This window comes from Tripterygium wilfordii, chromosome 13 (genome assembly GCF_013401445.1).
Source record: "Tripterygium wilfordii isolate XIE 37 chromosome 13, ASM1340144v1, whole genome shotgun sequence".
Classification (NCBI taxonomy): Eukaryota; Viridiplantae; Streptophyta; class Magnoliopsida; order Celastrales; family Celastraceae; genus Tripterygium; species Tripterygium wilfordii.
Genome location: NC_052244.1, coordinates 7,201,820 through 7,224,469, shown reverse-complemented (window position 1 = coordinate 7,224,469; position 22,650 = coordinate 7,201,820). Strand labels below are relative to the sequence as shown.

The window sequence follows — 22,650 nt, the reverse complement described above, 5'->3', positions numbered from 1 at the left end:
TACCATGTTACATTTCAAACTGCACAAAAACGTCAAAAGCTCGTCTATGGAGAGAGTTGAGCAATTCCAAAGGATCAAAGTGGACCGCTGTACTCTATTTAGTTTTCTTAGAAGTCCAACACGCTAATTTAGCTTTCGTGCAACGTTTCATAAGGTAATGATGCCAATAGACCATGTCACATTTCAAATTGCATAAAAACGTCAAAAGCTCATCTATGGAGAGGGTTGAGCAATTCCAACGCATCAAAATGGACCGCTGTACTCTATTTTCTGTTCTTAGAAGTCTACCATGTCAGTTTAGCTTTCGTGTCACATTTTATAAGGTAATGATGCCAATAGACCATGTTACAATTCAAATTGCATAAAAAGGTCAAAAGCTCATGTATGGAGAGAGTTGAGCAATTCCGAAGCATCAAAGTGCACCCCTATACTCTATTTAGTGTTCTTAGAAGTCTAACATGCTAGTTTAGCTTTCGTGCCACGTTTCGTAAGGTAATGATTCCAATCGACAATGTTACGTTTCAAATTGCACAAAAATGTCAAACCTCGTCTATGAAGAGAGTTGAGCAATTCCAAAGCATCAAAGTGGACCGATGTACTCTATTTTGTGTTCTTAGAAGTCTAACATGCTAGTTTAGCTTTCGTGCCACGTTTCGTAAGGTAATGATGCCAATAGACAATGTTACGTTTCAAATTGCACAAAACGTCAAAAGCTCGTCTATGGAGAGAGTTTAGCAAATCCAAAGCATCAAAGTGGACCATTGTACTCAATTTAGTGTTCTTAGAAGTCTAACATGCTATTTTAGCTTTCGTTCGACGTTCGATAAGGTAACGACGCCAATAGACCATGTTACATTTCAAACTGCACAAAAACGTCAAAAGCTCATCTATGGAGAGAGTTGAGCAATTCCAAAGCATCAAAGTGGACCGCTGCACTCTATTTAGTTTTCTTAGAAGTCCAACACGCTAATTTAGCTTTCGTGCAACGTTTCATAAGATAATGATGCCAATAGACCATGGCAGATTTCGAATTGCATAAAAACGTCAAAAGCTCATCTATGGAGAGGGTTGAGCAATTCCAAAGCATCAAAATGGACCATTGTACTCTATTTTCTGTTCTTAGAAGTCTAACATGCCAGTTTAGCATTCGTGCCACGTTTCATAAGGTAATGATGCCAATAGACCATGTTACATTTCAAATTGCACAAAGACGTCAAAAGCTCGTCTATGCAGAGAGTTGAGCAATTCCAAAGCGTCAAAGTGGACCATTGTACTCTATTTAGTGTTCTTAGAAGTCTAGCATGCAAGTTTAGCTTTCGTCCAACGTTTGATAAGGTAATGAGGCCAGTAGGCCATGTTGCATTTCAAACTGCATAAAAACGTCAAAAGCTCGTCTATGGAGAGAGTTGAGCAATTCCAAAGCATCAAAGTGGACCGTTGTACTCTATTTTCAACTCTTAGAAGTCTAACATGCTAGTTTAGCTTTCGAGCCACGTTTCATAAGCTAATGATGCCAATAGACCATGTTATATTTCAAATTGCATAAAAAGGTCAAAAGCTCATGTATGGAGAGAGTTGAGCAATTCCAAAGCATCAATGTGGACCCCTGTACTCTATTTTAATGTTCTTAGAATTTGAACATGCTAGTTTAGCTTTCGTGCAACGTTTCGTAAGGTAATGATGCTAATAGACAATGTTACATTTCAAATTGCCCAAAACGTCAAAAACTCGTCTATGGAGAGAGTTTAGCAATTCTAAAGCATCAAAGTGGACCATTGTACTCTATTTAGTGTTCTTAGAAGTCTAACAAGCTAGTTTAGCTTTCATGCCACGTTTCGTAAGGTAATGATTCCAATCGACAATGTTACGTTTCAAATTGCACAAAAATGTCAAACCTCGTCTAAGGAGAGATTTAGCAATTCCAAAGCATCAAAGTGGACCGATGTACTCTATTTTGTGTCGCTAGAAGTCTAACATGCTAGTTTAGCTTTCGTGTCACGTTTCGTAAGGTAATGATGCCAATAGACAATGTTACATTTCAAATTGCACAAAACTTCAAAAGCTCGTCTATGGAGACAGTTTAGCAATTCCAAAGCATCAAAGTGGACCGCTGTACTCTATTTAGTGTTCTTAGAAGTCTAACAGGCTAGTTTAGCTTTCGTGCAACGTTCGATAAGATAATGATGCCAATAGACCATGTTACATTTCAAATTGCACAAAGACGTCAAAAGCTCGTCTGTGCAGAGAGTTGAGCAATTCCAAAGCGTCAAAGTGGACCATTGTACTCTATTTAGTGTTCTTAGAAGTCTAGCATGCAAGTTTAGCTTTCGTCCAACGTTTGATAAGGTAATGATGCCAATAGACCATGTTACATTTCAAACTGCACAAAAACGTCAAAAGCTCGTCTATGGAGAGAGTTGAACAATTCCAAAGCATCAAAGTGGACCGCTGTACTCTATTTACTTTTCTTGGAAGTCCAACACACTAATTTAGCTTTCGTGCAACTTTTCATAAGGTAATGATGCCAATAGACCATGTTCCATTTCGAATTGTATAAAAACGTGAAAAGCTCATCTATGGAGAGAGTTGAGCAATTCCAAAGCATCAAAATGGACCGTTGTACTCTATTTTCTATTCCTGGAACTCTAACATGCCAGTTTAGCTTTCGTGCCAGTTTTCATAAGGTAATGATGCCAATAGACCATGTTACATTTCAAATTGCATCAAAAGGTCAAAAGCTCATGTATGGAGAGAGTTGAGCAATTCCAAAGCATCAAAGTGGACCCCTGTACTCTATTTTGTGTTCTTAGAATTCGAACATGCCAGTTTAGCTTTCGTGCCACGTTTCGTAAGGTAATGATGCCAATAGACAATGTTACATTTCAAATTGCACAAAACGTCAAAAGCTCGTCTATGGAGAGAGTTTAGCAATTCCAAAGCATCAAAGTGGATCGTTGTACTCTATTTAGTGTTCTTACAAGTCCAACATGATAGTTTAGCGTTCGTGCAACGTTTCATAAGGTAATGACGCCAATAGACAATGTTACGTTTCAAATTGCACAAAACGTCAAAAGCTCGTCTATGGAGAGAGTTTAGCAATTCCAAAGCATCAAAGTGGACCGCTGTACTCTATTTAGTGTTCTTAGAAGTCTAGCATGCAAGTTTAGCTTTCGTCCAACGTTTGATAAGGTACTGGTGCCAATAGACCATGTGACATTTCAAACTACACAAAAACGTCAAAAGCTCATCTATGGCGAGAGTTGAGCAATTCCAAAGCATCAAAGTGGACCGCTGTACTCTATTTAGTTTTCTTAGAAGTCCAACACGCTAGTTTAGCTTTTGTGCAACGTTTCATAAGGTAATGATGCCAATAGACCATGTCACATTTCGAATTGCATAAAAACGTCAAAAGCATATCTATGGAGAGGGTTGAGCAATTCCAAAGCATCAAAATAGACCAATGTACTCTATTTTCTGTTCTTAGAAGTCTAACATGCCAGTTTAGCTTTCGTGCCACGTTTCATAAGGTAATAATGCCAATAGACCATGCTACATTTCAAATTGCGCAAAGACATCAAAAGCTCGTCTATGCAGAGAGTTGAGCAATTCCAAAGCGTCAAAGTGGACCATTGTACTCTATTTAGTGTTCTTAGAACTCTAGCATGCAAGTTTAGCTTTCATCCAATGTTTGATAAGGTAATGATGCCAATAGACCATGTTACATTTTCAAACTGCACAAAAACGTCAAAAGCTCGTCTATGGAGAGAGTTGAGCAATTCCAAAGCATCAAAGTGGACCCCTGTACTCTATTTAGTTTTCTTAGAAGTCCAACACGCTAATTTAGCTTTCGTGCAACGTTACATAAGGTAATGATGCCAATAGACCATGTTACATTTCGAATTGTATAAAAACGTCAAAAGCTCATCAATGGAGAGAGTTGAGCATTTCCAAAGCATCAAAATGGACCGTTGTACTCTATTTTCTGTTCTTGGAAGTTTAACATGCCAGTTTAGCTTTCGTGCCCTCATAAGGTAATGATGCCAATAGACCATGTTACATTTCAAATTGTATAAAAAGGTCAAAAGCTCATGTATGGAGAGAGTTGAGCAATTTCAAAGCATCAAAGTGGACCCCTGTACTCTATTTTGTGTTCTTAGAAGTCGAACATGCTAGTTTAGCTTTCGTGCCACGTTTCGTAAGGTAATGATGCCAATAGAAAATGTTACATTTCAAATTGCACAAAACGTCAAAAGCTCGTCTATGGAGAGAGTTTACCAATTCCAAAGCATCAAAGTGGACCGGTGTACTCTATTTAGTGTTCCTAGAAGTCCAACACACTAGTTTAGCTTTCGTGCAACGTTTCATAAGGTAATGACGCCAATAGACAATGTTACGTTTCAAATTGCACAAAACGTCAAAAGCTCGTCTATGGAGAGAGTTTAGCAATTCCAAAGCATCAAAGTGGACCGCTGTACTCTATTTAGTGTTCTTAGAAGTCTAGCATGCAAGTTTAGCTTTCGTCCAACGTTCGATAAGGTAATGATGCAAATAGACCATGTTTCATTTCAAACTGCACAAAAACATCAAAAGCTCGTCCATGGCGAGAGTTGATCAATTCCAAAGCATCAAAGTGGACCGCTGTACTCTATTTAGTTTTCTTAGAAGTCCAACACGCTAATTTAGCTTTCGTGCAATGTTTCATAAGGTAATGATGCCAATAGACCATGTCACATTTCGAATTCCATAAAAATGTCAAAAGCTCATCTATGGAGAGGGTTGAGCAATTCCAAAGCATCAAAATGGACAACTGTACTCTATTTTCTGTTCTTAGAAGTCTAACATGCCAGTTTAGCTTTCGTGCCACGTTTCATAAGGTAATGATGCCAATAGACCATGTTACATTTCAAATTGCCTAAAAAGGTCAAAAGCTCATGTATGGAGAGAGTTGAGCAATTCCAAAGCATCAAAGTGGACCCCTGTACTCTATTTTATGTTCTTAGAAGTCGAACATGCTATTTTAGCTTTCGTGCCATGTTTCGCAAGCTAATGATGCCAATAGACCATGTTACATTACGAATTGCATAAAAACGTCAAAAGCTCGTCTCTGGAGAGAGTTGAGCAATTCCAAAGCATCAAAATGGACCCCTGTACTCTATTTTGTGTTCTTAGAAGTCGAACATGCTAGTTTAGCTTTCGTGCCATGTTTCGTAAGGTAATGATGCCAATAGACAATGTTACATTTCAAATTGCACAAAACGTCAAAAGCTCGTCTATGGAGAGAGTTTAGCAATTCCAAAGCATCAAAGTGGAACATTGCACTCTATTTAGTGTTCTTAGAAGTCTAACAGGCTAGTTTAGCTTTCGTGCAACGTTCGATAAGGTAATGATGCCAATAGACCATGTTACATTTCAAATTGCACAAAGACGTCAAAAGCTCGTCTATGCAGAAAGTTGAGCAATTCCAAAGCGTCAAAGTGGACCATTGTACTCTATTTAGTTTTCTTAAAAGTCCAACACGCTAATTTAGCTTTCGTGCAACGTTTCATAAGGTAATGATGCCAATAGACCATGTTACATTTCGAATTGCATAAAAACGTCAAAAGCTCATCTATGGAGAGAGTTGAGCAATTCCAAAGCACCAAAATGGACCGTTGTACTCCATTTTCTGTTCTTGGAAGTCTGACATGCCAGTTTAGCATTCGTGCCACTTTTCATAAGGTAATGATGCCAATAGACCATGTTACATTTCAAATTGCACAAAGACATCAAAAGCTCGTCTATGCAGAGAGTTCAGCAATTCCAAAGCATCAAATGGACCCCTGTACTCTATTTTGTGTTCTTAGAAGCCGAACATGCTAGTTTAGCTTTCGTGCCACGTTTCGTAAGGTAATGATGCCAATAGCAATGTTACATTTCAAAATGCACAAAACGTCAAAAGCTCGTCTATGGAGAGAGTTTAGCAATTGCAAAGAATCAAAATGGACGTTGTACTCTATCTTGTGTTCTTCGAAGGCTAACACGCTAGTTTAGCTTTTGTGCCACGTTTCGTAAGGTAATGATGCCAATAGACAATGTTACGTTTCAAATTGCACAAAACATCAAAAGCTCGTCTATGGAGAGACCTTAGCAAATCCAAAGCATCAAAGTGGACCATTGTGCTCTATTTAGTGTTCTTAGAAGTCTAACAAGCTAGTTTAGCTTTCGTTCATCGTTCAATAAGGTAATGACGCCAATAGACCATGTTACATTTCAAATTCCACAAAAACGTCAACAGCTCATCTATGGAGTGAGTTTAGCAATTCCAAAGCATCAAAGTGGACCATTGTACTCTATTTAGTGTTCTTAGAAGTCTAACATGCTAGTTTAGCTTTCGTTCAACGTTCGATAAGGTAACGACGCCAATAGATCATGTTACATTTCCAATTGCACAAAAACGTCAACAGCTCATCTATGGAGGGAGTTTAGCAATTCCAAAGCATCAAAGTGGAACATTGCACTCTATTTTGTGTTCTTAGAAGTCGAACATGCTAGTTTAGCTTTCGTGCCACGTTTCGTAAGGTAATGATGCCAATAGACAATGTTACATTTCAAATTGCACAAAACGTCAAAAGCTCGTCTATGGAGAGAGTTTAGCAATTCCAAAGCATCAAAGTGGACCGCTGTACTCTATTTAGTGTTCTTAGAAGTCCAACACGCTAGTTTAGCTTTCGTGCAACGTTTCATTAGGTAATGACGCCAATAGACAATGTTACGTTTCAAATTGCACAAAATGTCAAAAGTTCATCTATGGAGAGAGTTTAGCAATTCCAAAGCATCAAAGTGGACCGTTGTACTCAATTTAGTGTTTTTTGAAGTCTAGCATGCAAGTTTAGCTTTCGTCCAACCTTGATAAGGTAATGATGCCAATAGACCATGTTACATTTCAAACTGCACAAAAACGTCAAAAGCTCGTCTATGGAGAGAGTTGAGCAATTCCAAAGCATCAAAGTGGACCGCTGTACTCTATTTAGTTTTCTTAGAAGTCTAACACGCTAATTTAGCTTTCGTGCAACGTTTCATAAGGTAATGATGCCAATAGAACATGTCACATTTCGAATTGCATAAAAATGTCAAAAGCTCATCTATGGAGAGGGTTGAGCAATTCCAAAGTATCAAAATGGACCGCTGTACTCTATTTTCTGTTTTTAGAAGTCTAACATGCCAGTTTAGCTTTCGTGCCACGTTTTATAAGGTAATGATGCCAATAGACCATGTTACATTTCAAATTGCACAAAAAGGTCAAAAGCTCATGTATGGAGAGAGTTGAGCAATTCCAAAGCATCAAAGTGGACCCCTGTACTCTATTTTTTGTTCTTAGAAGTCGAACATGCTAGTTTAGCTTTCGTGCCACGTTTCGTAAGGTAATGATGCCAATAGACAATGTTACATTTCAAATTGCCCAAAGCGTCAAAAGCTCGTCTATGGAGAGAGTTTAGCAATTCCAAAGCATCAAAGTGGACCATTGTACTCTATTTAGTGTTCTTAGAAGTCTAACATGCTAGTTTAGCTTTCGTGCCACCTTTCGTAAGGTAATGATTCCAATCGACAATGTTACGTTTCAAATTGCACAAAAATGTCAAACCTCGTCTATGGAGAGAGTTCAGCAATTCCAAAGCATCAAAGTGAACCACTATACTCTATTTTGTGTTCTTAGAAGTCTAACATGCTAGTTTAGCTTTCATGCCACGTTTCGTAAGGTAATGATGCCAATACACAATGTCACATTTCAAATTGCACAAAACGTCAAAAGCTCGTCTATGGAGAGAGTTTAGCAATTCGAAAGCATCAAAGTGGACCGCTGTACTCTATTTAGTGTTCTTAGAAGTCCAACACGCTAGTTTAGCTTTCGTGCAACGTTTCATAAGGTAATGACGCCAATAGACAATGTTACGTTGCAAATTGCACAAAATGTCAAAAGTTCATCTATGGAGAGAGTTTAGCAATTCCAAAGCATCAAAGTGGACCGTTGTACTCTATTTAGTGTTTTTTGAAGTCTAGCATGCAAGTTTAGCTTTCGTCCAACGTTTGATAAGGTAATGATGCCAATAGACCATGTTACATTTCAAACTGCACAAAAACGTCAAAAGCTCGTCTATGGAGAGAGTTGAGCAATTCCAAAGCATCAAAGTGGACCGCTGTACTCTATTTAGTTTTCTTAAAAGTCTAACACGCTAATTTAGCTTTCGTGCAACGTTTCATAAGGTAATGATGCCAATAGACCATGTCACATTTCGAATTGCATAAAAATGTCAAAAGCTCATCTATGGAGAGGGTTGAGCAATTCCAAAGCATCAAAATGGACCGTTGTACTCCATTTTCTGTTCTTGGAAGTCTGACATGCCAGTTTAGCATTCGTGCCACTTTTCATAAGGTAATGATGCCAATAGACCATGTTACATTTCAAATTGCACAAAGACATCAAAAGCTCGTCTATGCAGAGAGTTCAGCAATTCCAAAGCATCAAATGGACCCCTGTACTCTATTTTGTGTTCTTAGAAGCCGAACATGCTAGTTTAGCTTTCGTGCCACGTTTCGTAAGGTAATGATGCCAATAGCAATGTTACATTTCAAAATGCACAAAACGTCAAAAGCTCGTCTATGGAGAGAGTTTAGCAATTGCAAAGAATCAAAATGGACGTTGTACTCTATCTTGTGTTCTTCGAAGGCTAACACGCTAGTTTAGCTTTTGTGCCACGTTTCGTAAGGTAATGATGCCAATAGACAATGTTACGTTTCAAATTGCACAAAACATCAAAAGCTCGTCTATGGAGAGACCTTAGCAAATCCAAAGCATCAAAGTGGACCATTGTGCTCTATTTAGTGTTCTTAGAAGTCTAACAAGCTAGTTTAGCTTTCGTTCATCGTTCAATAAGGTAATGACGCCAATAGACCATGTTACATTTCAAATTCCACAAAAACGTCAACAGCTCATCTATGGAGTGAGTTTAGCAATTCCAAAGCATCAAAGTGGACCATTGTACTCTATTTAGTGTTCTTAGAAGTCTAACATGCTAGTTTAGCTTTCGTTCAACGTTCGATAAGGTAACGACGCCAATAGATCATGTTACATTTCCAATTGCACAAAAACGTCAACAGCTCATCTATGGAGGGAGTTTAGCAATTCCAAAGCATCAAAGTGGAACATTGCACTCTATTTTGTGTTCTTAGAAGTCGAACATGCTAGTTTAGCTTTCGTGCCACGTTTCGTAAGGTAATGATGCCAATAGACAATGTTACATTTCAAATTGCACAAAACGTCAAAAGCTTGTCTATGGAGAGAGTTTAGCAATTCCAAAGCATCAAAGTGGACCGCTGTACTCTATTTAGTGTTCTTAGAAGTCCAACACGCTAGTTTAGCTTTCGTGCAACGTTTCATTAGGTAATGACGCCAATAGACAATGTTACGTTTCAAATTGCACAAAATGTCAAAAGTTCATCTATGGAGAGAGTTTAGCAATTCCAAAGCATCAAAGTGGACCGTTGTACTCAATTTAGTGTTTTTTGAAGTCTAGCATGCAAGTTTAGCTTTCGTCCAACCTTGATAAGGTAATGATGCCAATAGACCATGTTACATTTCAAACTGCACAAAAACGTCAAAAGCTCGTCTATGGAGAGAGTTGAGCAATTCCAAAGCATCAAAGTGGACCGCTGTACTCTATTTAGTTTTCTTAGAAGTCTAACACGCTAATTTAGCTTTCGTGCAACGTTTCATAAGGTAATGATGCCAATAGAACATGTCACATTTCGAATTGCATAAAAATGTCAAAAGCTCATCTATGGAGAGGGTTGAGCAATTCCAAAGTATCAAAATGGACCGCTGTACTCTATTTTCTGTTTTTAGAAGTCTAACATGCCAGTTTAGCTTTCGTGCCACGTTTTATAAGGTAATGATGCCAATAGACCATGTTACATTTCAAATTGCACAAAAAGGTCAAAAGCTCATGTATGGAGAGAGTTGAGCAATTCCAAAGCATCAAAGTGGACCCCTGTACTCTATTTTTTGTTCTTAGAAGTCGAACATGCTAGTTTAGCTTTCGTGCCACGTTTCGTAAGGTAATGATGCCAATAGACAATGTTACATTTCAAATTGCCCAAAGCGTCAAAAGCTCGTCTATGGAGAGAGTTTAGCAATTCCAAAGCATCAAAGTGGACCATTGTACTCTATTTAGTGTTCTTAGAAGTCTAACATGCTAGTTTAGCTTTCGTGCCACCTTTCGTAAGGTAATGATTCCAATCGACAATGTTACGTTTCAAATTGCACAAAAATGTCAAACCTCGTCTATGGAGAGAGTTCAGCAATTCCAAAGCATCAAAGTGAACCACTATACTCTATTTTGTGTTCTTAGAAGTCTAACATGCTAGTTTAGCTTTCATGCCACGTTTCGTAAGGTAATGATGCCAATACACAATGTCACATTTCAAATTGCACAAAACGTCAAAAGCTCGTCTATGGAGAGAGTTTAGCAATTCGAAAGCATCAAAGTGGACCGCTGTACTCTATTTAGTGTTCTTAGAAGTCCAACACGCTAGTTTAGCTTTCGTGCAACGTTTCATAAGGTAATGACGCCAATAGACAATGTTACGTTGCAAATTGCACAAAATGTCAAAAGTTCATCTATGGAGAGAGTTTAGCAATTCCAAAGCATCAAAGTGGACCGTTGTACTCTATTTAGTGTTTTTTGAAGTCTAGCATGCAAGTTTAGCTTTCGTCCAACGTTTGATAAGGTAATGATGCCAATAGACCATGTTACATTTCAAACTGCACAAAAACGTCAAAAGCTCGTCTATGGAGAGAGTTGAGCAATTCCAAAGCATCAAAGTGGACCGCTGTACTCTATTTAGTTTTCTTAAAAGTCTAACACGCTAATTTAGCTTTCGTGCAACGTTTCATAAGGTAATGATGCCAATAGACCATGTCACATTTCGAATTGCATAAAAATGTCAAAAGCTCATCTATGGAGAGGGTTGAGCAATTCCAAAGCATCAAAATGGACCGCTGTACTCTATTTTCTGTTCTTAGAAGTCTAACATGCCAGTTTAGCTTTCGTGCCACGTTTTATAAGGTAATGATGCCAATAGACCATGTTACATTTCAAATTGCACAAAAAGGTCAAAAGCTCATGTATGGAGAGAGTTGAGCAATTCCAAAGCATCAAAGTGGACCCCTGTACTGTATTTTTTGTTCTTAGAAGTCGAACATGCTAGTTTAGCTTTCGTGCCACGTTTCGTAAGGTAATGATGCCAATAGACAATGTTACATTTCAAATTGCCCAAAGCGTCAAAAGCTCGTCTATGGAGAGAGTTTAGCAATTCCAAAGCATCAAAGTGGACCATTGTACTCTATTTAGTGTTCTTAGAAGTCTAACATGCTAGTTTAGCTTTCGTGCCACGTTTCGTAAGGTAATGATTCCAATCGACAATGTTACGTTTCAAATTGCACAAAAATGTCAAACCTCGTCTATGGAGAGAGTTCAGCAATTCCAAAGCATAAAAGTAAACCGCTGTACTCTATTTTGTGTTCTTAGAAGTCTAACATGCTAGTTTAGCTTTCGTGCCACGTTTCGTAAGGTAATGATGCCAATAGACAATGTTACGTTTGAAATTGCACAAAACGTCAAAAGCTCGTCTATGGAGAGAGTTTAGCAAATCCAAAGCATCAAAGTGGGCCATTGTACTCTATTTAGTGTTCTTAGAAGTCTAACGTGCTAGTTTAGCTTTCGTTCAATGTTCGATAAGGTAACGACGCCAATGGATCATGTTACATTTCAAATTGCACAAAAACGTCAAAAGCTCGTCTATGGAGAGAGTTTAGCATTTCCAGAGCATCAAAGTGGACCATTGCACTCTATCTAGTGTTCTTAGAAGTCTAACAGGCTAGTTTAGCTTTCGTGCAACGTTCGATAAGGTAATGATGCCAATAGACCATGTTACATTTCAAATTACACAAAGACGTCAAAAGCTCATCTATGCAGAGAGTTGAGCAATTCCAAAGCGTCAAAGTGGACCATTGTACTCTATTTACTGTTCTTAGAAGTCTAGCATGCAAGTTTAGCTTTCATCCAACGTTTGAAAAGGTAATGATGCCAATAGACCATGTTACAATTCAAACTGCACAAAAACGTCAAAAGCTCGTCTATGGAGAGAGTTGAGCAATTCCAAAGCATCAAAGTGGACCGCTGTACTCTATTTAGTTTTCTTAGAAGTCCCACACGCTACTTTAGCTTTCGTGCAACGTTTCATAAGGTAATGATGCTAATAGACCATGTTACATTTCGAATTGCATAAAAACATCAAAAGCTCATCTATGGAGAGAGTTGAGCAATTCCAAAGCATCAAAATGGACCGCTATACTCTATTTTCTATTCTTGGAAGTCTAACATGCCAGTTTAGTTTTCGTGCCACTTTTCATAAGGTAATGATGCCAATAGACCATGTTACATTTCAAATTGCATAAAAAGGTCAAAAGCTCATGTATGGAGAGAGTTAAGCAATTCCAAAGCATCAAAGTGGACCCCTGTACTCTATTTTGTGTTCTTAGAAGTCGAACATGCTAGTTTAGCTTTCGTGCCACGTTTCGTAAGGTAAGGATGCCAATAGACAATGTTACATTTCAAATTGCACAAAACGTCAAAAGCTCGTCTATGGAGAGAGTTTAGCAATTTCAAAGCATCAAAGTGGACCGCTGTACTCTATTTAGTGTTCTTAGAAGTCCAACACGCTAGTTTAGCTTTCGTGCAACGTTTCATAAGGTAATGACGCCAATAGACAATGTTACGTTTCAAATTGCACAAAAATGTCAAACCTCGTCTATGGAGAGAGTTTAGCAATTCCAAAGCATCAAAGTGGACCGTTGTACTCTATTTTGTGTTCTTCGAAGGCTAACACGCTAGTTTAGCTTTCGTGCCAAGTTTCGTAAGGTAATGATGCCAATAGACAATGCTACGTTTCAAATTGCACAAAACGTCAAAAGCTCATCTATGGAGAGAGTTTAGCAAATCCAAAGAATCAAAGTGGACCTTTGTACTCTATTTAGTGTTCTTAGAAGTCTAACATGCTAGCTTAGCTTTCGTTCAACGTTCGATAAGGTAATGACGCCAATAGACCATGTTACATTTCAAATTTCACAAAAACGTCAAAAGCTCATCTATGGAGAGAGTTTAGCAATTCCAAAGCATCAAAGTGGACCATTGTACTCTATTTAGTGTTCTTAGAAGTATAACAGGCTAGTTTAGCTTTCGTGCAACGTTCGATAAGGTAATGATGCCAATAGACCATGTTACATTTCAAATTGCACAAAGACGTCAAAAGCTCGTCTATGAAGAGAGTTGAGCAATTCCAACGCATCGAAGTGGACCATTGTACTCTATTTAGTGTTCTTAGAAGTCTAGCATGCAAGTTTAGCTTTCCTCCAACGTTTGATAAGGTAATGATGCCAATAGACCATGTTACATTTCAAACTGCATAAAAACGTCAAAAGCTCGTCCATGGAGAGAGTTGAGCAATTCCAAAGCATCAAAGTGGACCGCTGTGCTCTATTTAGTGTTCTTAGAAGTCCAACACGCTAATTTAGCATTTGTGCAACGTTTCATAAGGTAATGATGCCAATAGACCTTGTTACATTTCGAATTGCATAAAAAGTCAAAAGCTCATCTATGGAGAGAGTTGAGCAATTCTAAAGCATCAAAGTGGACCGCTGTAGTCTATTTTCTGCTCCTAGAAGTCTAACATGCTAGTTTAGCTTTCGAGCCACGTTTCATAAGCTAATGATGCCAATAGACCATGTTACATTTCAAATTGCATAAAAAGGTCAAAAGCTCTTGTATGGAGAGAGTTGAGCAATTCCAAAGCATCAAAATGGACCCCTGAACTCTATTTTTTGTTCTTAGAAGTCGAACATGCTAGTTTAGCTTTCGTGCCACGTTTCGTAAGGTAATGATGCTAATAGACATTGTTACATTTCAAATTGCCCAAAACGTGAAAAGCTCGTCTATGGAGAGAGTTTAGCAATTCCAAAGCTTCAAAGTGGACCATTGCACTCTATTTAGTGTTCTTAGAAGTCTAACATGCCAGTTTAGCTTTCGTGCCACGTTTCGTAAGGTAATGATTCCAATCGATAATGTTACGTTTCAAATTGCATAAAAATGTCAAACCTCATCTATGGAGAGAGTTGAGCAATTCCAAAGGATCAAAGTGGTCCGCTGTACTCTATTTTGTGTTCTCAGTAGTCTAACATGCTAGTTTAGCTTTCGTGCCACGTTTCGTAAGGTAATGATACCAATAGACCATGTTACATTTCAAATTGCACAAAGACGTCAAAAGCTCATCTATGCAGAGAGTTAAGCAATTCCAAAGCGTCAAAGTGGACCATTGTACTCTATTTAGTGTTCTTAGAAGTCTAGCATGCAAGTTTAGCTGTCGTCCAACGTTTGATAAGGTAATGATGCCAATAGACCAGGTTACATTTCAAACTGCACAAAAATGTCAAAAGCTCGTCAATGGAGAGAGTTGAGCAATTCCAACGCATCAAAGTGCACCGTTGTGCTCTATTTAGTGTTCTTAGAAGTCCAACACGCTAATTTAGCATTTGTGCAACGTTTCATAAGGTAATGATGCCAATAGACCTTGTTACATTTCGAATTGCATAAAAAGTCAAAAGCTCATCTATGGAGAGAGTTAAGCAATTCCAAAGCATCAAAGTGGACCGCTATAGTCTATTTTTTGCTCTTAGAAGTCTAACATGCTAGTTTAGCTTTCGAGCCACGTTTCATAAGCTAATGATGCCAATAGACCATGTTGCATTTCAAATTGCATAAAAAGGTCAAAAGCTCATGTATGGAGAGAGTTGAGCAATTCCAAAGCATCAAAGTGGACCCCTGAACTCTATTTTTTGTTCTTAGAAGTCGAACATGCTAGTTTAGCTTTCGTGCCACGTTTCGTAAGGTAATGATGCTAATAGACAATGTTACATTTCAAATTGCCCAAAACGTGAAAAGCTCGTCTATGGAGAGAGTTTAGCAATTCCAAAGCATCAAAGTGGACCATTGCACTCTATTTAGTGTTCTTAGAAGTCTAACATGCTAGTTTAGCTTTCATGCCACGTTTCGTAAGGTAATGATTCCAATCGACAATGTTACGTTTCAAAATGCACAAAAATGTCAAACCTCGTCTATGGAGAGAGTTGAGCAATTCCAAAGCATCAAAGTGGACCGTTGTACTCTATTTTGTGTTCTTAGAAGTCTAACATGCTAGTTTAGCTTTCGTGCCACGTTTCGTAGGGTAATGAGGCCAATAGACCATGTTACATTTCAAATTGCACAAAGACGTCAAAAGTTCATCTATGCAGAGAGTTGAGCAATTCCAAAGCGTCAAAGTGGATCATTGTACTCTATTTAGTGTTCTTAGAAGTCTAGCATGCAAGTTTAGCTTTCGTCCAACATTTGATAAGGTAATGATGCCAATAGACCAGGTTACATTTCAAACTGCACAAAAATGTCAAAAGCTAGTCAATGGAGAGAGTTGAGCAATTCCAAAGCATCAAAGTGGACCGCTGTACTCTATTTAGTTTTCTTAGAAGTCCAACACGCTAATTTAGCTTTCTTGCAATGTTTCATAAGGTAATGATGCCAATAGACCATGTTACATTTCGAATTGCATAAAAACGTCAAAAGCTCATCTATAGAGAGAGTTGAGCAATTCCAAAGCATCAAAATGGACCGCTGTACTCTATTTTCTGTTCTTGGAAGTCTAACATGCCAGTTTAGCTTTCGTGCCACTTTTCATAAGGTAATGATGCCAATAGACCATGTTACATTTCAAATTGCATAAAAAGGTCAAAAGCTCATGTATGGAGAGAGTTGAGCAATTCCAAAGCATCAAAGTTGACCCCTGTACTCTATTTTGTGTTCTTAGAAGTCGAACATGCTAGTTTAGCTTTCGTGCCACTTTTCGTAAGGTAATGATGCCAATAGAAAATGTTACATTTCAAATTGTACAAAACGTCAAAAGCTCATCTATGGAGAGAGTTTAGCAATTCCGAAGCATCAAATTGGACCGCTGTACTCTATTTAGTGTTCTTAGAAGTCCAACACGCTAGTTTAGCTTTCGTGCAACGTTTCATAAGGTAATGACGCCAATAGCCAATGTTACGTTTCAAATTGCACAAAACGTCAAAAGCTCATCTATGGAGAGAGTTTAGCAATTCCAAAGCATCAAAGTGGACCCCTGAACTCTATTTTTTGTTCTTAGAAGTCGAACACGCTAGTTTAGCTTTCGTGCCGCGTTTCGTAAGGTAATGATGCTAATAGACAATGTTACATTTCAAATTGCCCAAAACGTGAAAAGCTCGTCTATGGAGAGAGTTTAGCAATTCCAAAGCATCAAAGTGGACCATTGCACTCTATTTAGTGTTCTTAGAAGTCTAACATGCTAGTTTAGCTTTCATGCCACGTTTCGTAAGGTAATGATTCCAATCGACAATGTTACGTTTCAAATTGCACAAAAATGTCAAACCTCGTCTATGGAGAGAGTTGAGCAATTCCAAAGCATCAAAGTGGACCGCTGTACTCTATTTTGTGTTCTTAGAAGTCTAACATGCTAGTTTAGCTTTCGTGCCACGTTTCGTAAGGTAATGATGCCAATAGACCATGTTACATTTCAAATTGCATAAAGACGTCAAAAGCTCATCTATGCAGAGAGTTGAGCAATTCCAAAGCGTCAAAGTGGACCATTGTACTCTATTTAGTGTTCTTAGAACTCTAGCATGCAAGTTTAGCTTTCCTCCAACGTTTGATAAGGTAATGATGCCAATAGACCAGGTTACATTTCAAACTGCACAAAAATGTCAAAAGCTCGTCAATGGAGAGAGTTGAGCAATTCCAAAGCATCAAAGTGGACCGCTGTACTCTGTTTAGTTTTCTTAGAAGTCCTACACGCTAATTTAGCTTTCGTGCAACGTTTCATAAGGTAATGATGCCAATAGACCATGTTACATTTCGAATTGCATAAAAACGTCAAAAGCTCATCTATAGAGAGAGTTGAGCAATTCCAAAGCATCAAAATGGACAGCTGTACTCTATGGAGAGAGTTGAGCAATTTCAAAGCATCAAAGTGGACCGCTGTACTCTATTTAGTGTTCTTAGAAGTCCAACACGATAGTTTAGCTTTCGTGCAATGTTTTGTCAGGTAATGATGCCAATAGACAATGGTACGTTTCAAATTGCACAAAAATGTCAAACCTCGTCTATGGAGAGAGTTGAGCAATTCCAAAGCATCAAAGTGGATCGCTGTACTCTATTTTGTGTTCTTAGAAGTCTAACATGCAAGTTTAGCTTTCGTGCCACGTTTCGTAAGGTAATGATGCCAATAGACAATGTTACGTTTCAAATTGTACAATACATCAAAAGCTCGTCTATGGAGAGAGTTTAGCAAATCCAAAGCATCAAAGTGGACCATTGTACTCTATTTAGTGTTCTTAGAAGTGTAACATGCTAGTTTAGCTTTTGTGCAACGTTCGATAAGGTAATGATGCCAATAGACCGTGTTACATTTCAAATTGTACAAAGACGTCAAAAGCTCGTCTATGGAGAGAGTTGAGCAATTCCAAACATCGAAGTGGACCATTGTACTCTATTTAGTGTTCTTAGAAGTCTGACACGCAAGTTTACCATTCGTCCAACGTATGATAATGTAATGATGCCAATAGACCATGTTACATTTGAAACTGTACAAAAACGTCAAAAGCTCGTCTACGAAGAGAGTTGTGCAATTCCAAAGCATCAAAGTGGACCGGTGTACTCTATTTAGTGTTCTTAGAAGTCCAACACGCTAGTTTAGCTTTCGTGCAACGTTTCGTAAGGTAATGATGCCAATAGACCATGTTACATTTTAAATTGCATAAAATGGTCAAAAGCTCATGTATGGAGAGAGTTTAGCAATTCCAAAGCATCAAAGTGGACCATTGTACTCAATTTAGTGTTCTTAGAAGTCTAACATGCTAGTTTAGCTTTTGTTCAACGTTCGATAAGGTAATGACGCCAATAGACCATGTTACATTTCAAATTGCACAAAGACGTCAAAAGCTCGTCTATGGAGAGAGTTGAGCAATTCCAAAGCATCGAAGTGGACCATTGTACTCTATTTAGTGTTCTTAGAATTCTAACACGCAAGTTTAGCTTTCGTCCAACGTTTGATAAGGTAATGATGCCAATAGACCATTTTACATTTCAAACTGCACAAAAACGTCAAAAGCTCGTCTATGGAGAGAGTTGAGCAATTCCAAAGCATCAAAGTGGACCGCTGTACTCTATTTAGTGTTCTTAGAAGTCCAGCACGCTAGTTTAGGTTCCGTACAACGTTTCATAAAGTAATGATGCCAATAGACAATGTTACGTTTCAAATTGCACAAAAATGTCAAACCTCGACTATGGAGAGAGTTGAGGAATTCCAAACCATCAAATTGGACCGTTGTACTCTATTTTGTGTTCTTAGAAGTCTAACATGCTAGTTTAGCTTTCGTGCCACGTTTCGTAAGGTAATGATGCCAATAGACAATGTTACGTTTCAAATTGCACAAAACGTCAAAAGCTCGTCTATGGAGAGAGTTTAGTAAATCCAAACCATCAAAGTGAACCATTGTACTCTATTTAGTGTTCTTAGATGTCTAGCATGCTAGTTTAGCTTTCGTTCAACGTTCGATAAGGTAATGATGCCAATAGACCATGTTACATTTCAAATTGCACAAAGACGTCACAAGCTCGTCTATGGAGAGACTTGAGCAATTCCAAAGCATCGAAGTGGACCATTATACTCAATTTAGTGTTGTTAGAAGTCTGACACGCATTTTTAGCTTTCTTCCAACGTCTGATAAGGTAATGATGCCAATAGACCATGTTACATTTCAAACTGCACAAAAATGTCAAAAGCTCGTCTATGGAGAGAGTTGTGCAATTCCAAAGCATCAAAGTGGACCGGTGTACTCTATTTAGTGTTCTTAGAAGTCCAACACGCTAGTTTAGCTTTCGTGCCACGTTTCATAAGGTAATGATGCCAATAGACAATGTTACGTTTCAAATTGCACAAAACGTCAAAAGCTCGTCTATGGAGAGAGTTTAGCAAATCCAAACCATCACAGTGGACCATTGTACTCTATTTAGTGTTCTTAGATGTCTAACATGCTAGTTTAGCTTTCGTGCCACGTTTCGTAAGGTAATGATGCCAATAGACAATTTTACGTTTCAAATTGCACAAAACGTCAAAAGCTCATCTATGGAGAGAGTTTAGCAAATCGAAAGCATCAAAGTGGACCATTGCACTCTATTTAGTGTTCTTAGAAGTCTAACACGCAAGTTTAGCTTTCGTCCAACGTTTGATAAGGTAATGATTGCAATAGACCATGTTACATTTCAAACTGCACAAAAACGTCAAAAGCTCGTCTATGGAGAGAATTGAGCAAGTCCAAAGCATCGAAGTGGACCATTGCACTCTATTTAGTGTTCTTAGAAGTCTAACACGCAAGTTTAGCTTTCGTCCAACGTTTGATAAGGTAATGATTGCAATAAACCATGTTACATTTCAAATTGCATAAAAAGGTCAAAAGCTCATGTATGGAGAAAGTTGAGCAATTCCAAAGCATCAAAGTGGACCCCTATACTCTATTTTGTGTTCTTAGAAGTCGAACATGCTAGTTTAGCTTTCGTGCCACGTTTCATAAGGTAATGATGCCAATAGACAATGTTACATTTCAAATTGCACAAAACGTCAAAAGCTCATCTATGGAGAGAGTTTAGCAATTCCAAAGCATCAAAGTGGACCATTGTACTCTATTTAGTGCTCTTAGAAGTCTAACATGCTAGTTTAGCTTTCGTTCAACGTTCGATAAGGTAATGACGCCAATAGACCATGTTACATTTCAAATTGCACAAAAACGTCAAAAGCTCGTCTATGGAGAGAGTGATGTGAGCATATTTGTGCATGTTTATATCAGTGATATTCTGTCACTTTAATCATTTTCTTGGTTGATGAGGTTGATTTGTGATGAGATTTTATGAAGATAACTTCAAGGGGATGATGTTAAGAAACTGTGCTTTAAATTGGAAATTACAGAATTTTGGTACTTAAGACCTTCTTGTATATTTTGCAGGACATTCGGCAGAAGGAGCTGACAGAATAAATTGCAGTCTTCAACGGACTTTTAGAGGACATTTCAAGCTGTTCGGGAAGTGCTGGTTCACATTAATTGGAGTACGATGAAACTCTGAACATTACCCAAAGGCAGGGCTGGAAATCTTATGAGAAGCAGGATTTTATGCTGCGGACCGGGTCTTTAGAAGCTCAGAACTGGAGCATATGAGGTCCAAATCGAGTGATTCAAAAGCCCATAAATAAGTACACGTTCAGAGCTACGACTTTGATGAAGAAGTTCACGTCTGAATATGCTCAGAATCTCCCAGAATCCAGTTGCAAGATCGTGACAGATTTCTGTTTCCTAAAGTAATTAAGGAAACATAGTGATTTTAGGAGTCTTAAACTAGGGTTTCTTGGGAGACGTGAGAGGTAACTAATTCTATATAATGGGACGGCAGAACTAAGAGGGACACACAGGGAGAGAGAGCCATACGCAAAGAATAGAACGTAGGTTTCTCTCCACACCATGAGCGGCTAGTTTATTTCTTTGGTTCAAGGGATTTGACTCCAATTCATGAGATTTTGAGACTTGGTTTGTTATATTTAAATTCATTCTGGATTCGAACATCTGTAGTTCTTTACTATATTCGTGAATGATTACATGAATTAATTGATTGAGATGCATATTGATTGATATTTCGTGTGATTAAATGCTATATTGAGTACATGATACGTAATTGTTGTGTTGCTTGATTAAAAGTAGCGATTGGGCGACGTGATTATGATCCAAGTTTTCGTCGTTTGCACAAGGGAATTACAGGATGAATTAAATAGTTTCCGCTTGTTAAACTATTGTTCAGTCTTAGTTTCTTCCAAAAATCCAATGCTGTTATTGATAGGAAGAGGATTGCTTAATACCACTTCACTTGATAACAAGAATTAACTTGAGTGCTGAGCTCATGTTAATAACAGAAGGAAGGTAAGGATTTATATGTCGTACAAATAGATTTAGCTAAGTGTTCGATAAAGATTGTGTACCTTAGAAGTCTATGATAAATCCATGAATTGGTTGCTCAATATCCTTTGATCCGAAGTTTGTTAATTCTTATTTCCCGTAAGTATTGTTGTGTTTACATTCTAGTTTAGTTGAATTAAAATCAAATCTTCCCCTATTTCAATTAGTGCGTTAAGAACTGTGAATTAATCACTTGGTCCCTGAGGATCGACCCTTATTCATCACTTTTACCAGTTAAGGTTTCAGAGTAAGGTAATTATTTTTGCTTGCGCTCGGCTCGCATCAAAATTTGGCGCCGTTGCCGGGGACCAACTGTGATTGAATTTTCTGTTGTTAACTTTTTTTTTATTTTTATTTTTTTTTAGGTTTATGACCAGGTCGTCTCACATTGGTGAACTAGAATACGATCCAGAACTTGAAAGGACAGTCCGTAGATTGAGGAGGGAAGCCCGACAAGCTCAAGCATTATCTCCTCCGTCAATAAGCACTCCCTCCGGAATCAACATAGCGATAGATTTACACTCTCAAAGCTCATATAGTGAATCTGAATCCGAAGAGGAAGACATGGCTGCAAACGATAGGACTCTTAAGCAATTGGCTGCACCTACCTTGAATCAACAACCTTTATGCATTGAATTTCCTGCATTAGGTGCTGCCTTTGAGTTGAAGTCAGGACTAATTCACCTTTTGCCTACTTTTCGTGGTCTAGCAGGTGAAGATCCGCACAAGCATCTTAAGGAATTTCATGTGGTGTGTTCTAGCTTGAGGCCGCAAAACATCACCGAAGAACAAGTGAAATTACGAGCTTTTCCTTTTTCCTTAGCAGATTCGGCCAAAGATTGGTTGTATGATCTTCCTTCGGGGTCCATTAATTCTTGGAATGAGATGAAGTGTTTTTTCCTAGAGAAATTTTTTCCTGCATCACGAGCTGCCAGCATAAGGAAAGACATATGTGGTATTCGCCAACTGAATGGAGAAACTTTATACGAGTATTGGGAGCGTTTCAAAAAGTTGTGTGCAAGCTGCCCACATCATCAAATTCCCGAGCAGCTCTTGATCCAATATTTCTATGAGGGGTTAATGCCAATGGATAGGAACATGATTGATGCTGGCAGTGGTGGAGCACTAATGGACAAAACACCAGCAGCTGCAAGAACTTTGATTGCAAACATGGCAGCAAATTCACAGCAATTTGGGGCACGTACGGAGCATCCAGCCAAGCAAGTTAGTGAGGTAAGTACTTCTAACATTGAACGTCAAATTTTTGACTTGACTACTTTGGTGAAACAAATGGCTATAGGATCTTTACAAGCAGCAAAATTTTGTGGCATTTGTACGATGGTTGGGCATCTGACGGATATGTGTCCCCACTTTGCAAGAGGAGGACTCAACACAGCAAGCTAATGCCATAGGAGGTTTTCCAGGGCAACTTCAACGGAAATTTGACCCATACCCCAACACATATACCCCAGGAT

At 38.4% G+C, this 22,650-nt stretch overlaps 1 non-coding gene across 1 annotated transcript; it reads right to left on the bottom strand.

Moving 5' to 3' along the window:
• Nucleotides 1-22,108: 22,108 nt before the first annotated feature.
• LOC120013973 lies at nucleotides 22,109-22,215 on the bottom strand. The gene has a single exon (XR_005471511.1). It is a non-coding gene; the product is annotated as a small nucleolar RNA R71 (small nucleolar RNA).
• Nucleotides 22,216-22,650: the final 435 nt, after the last annotated feature.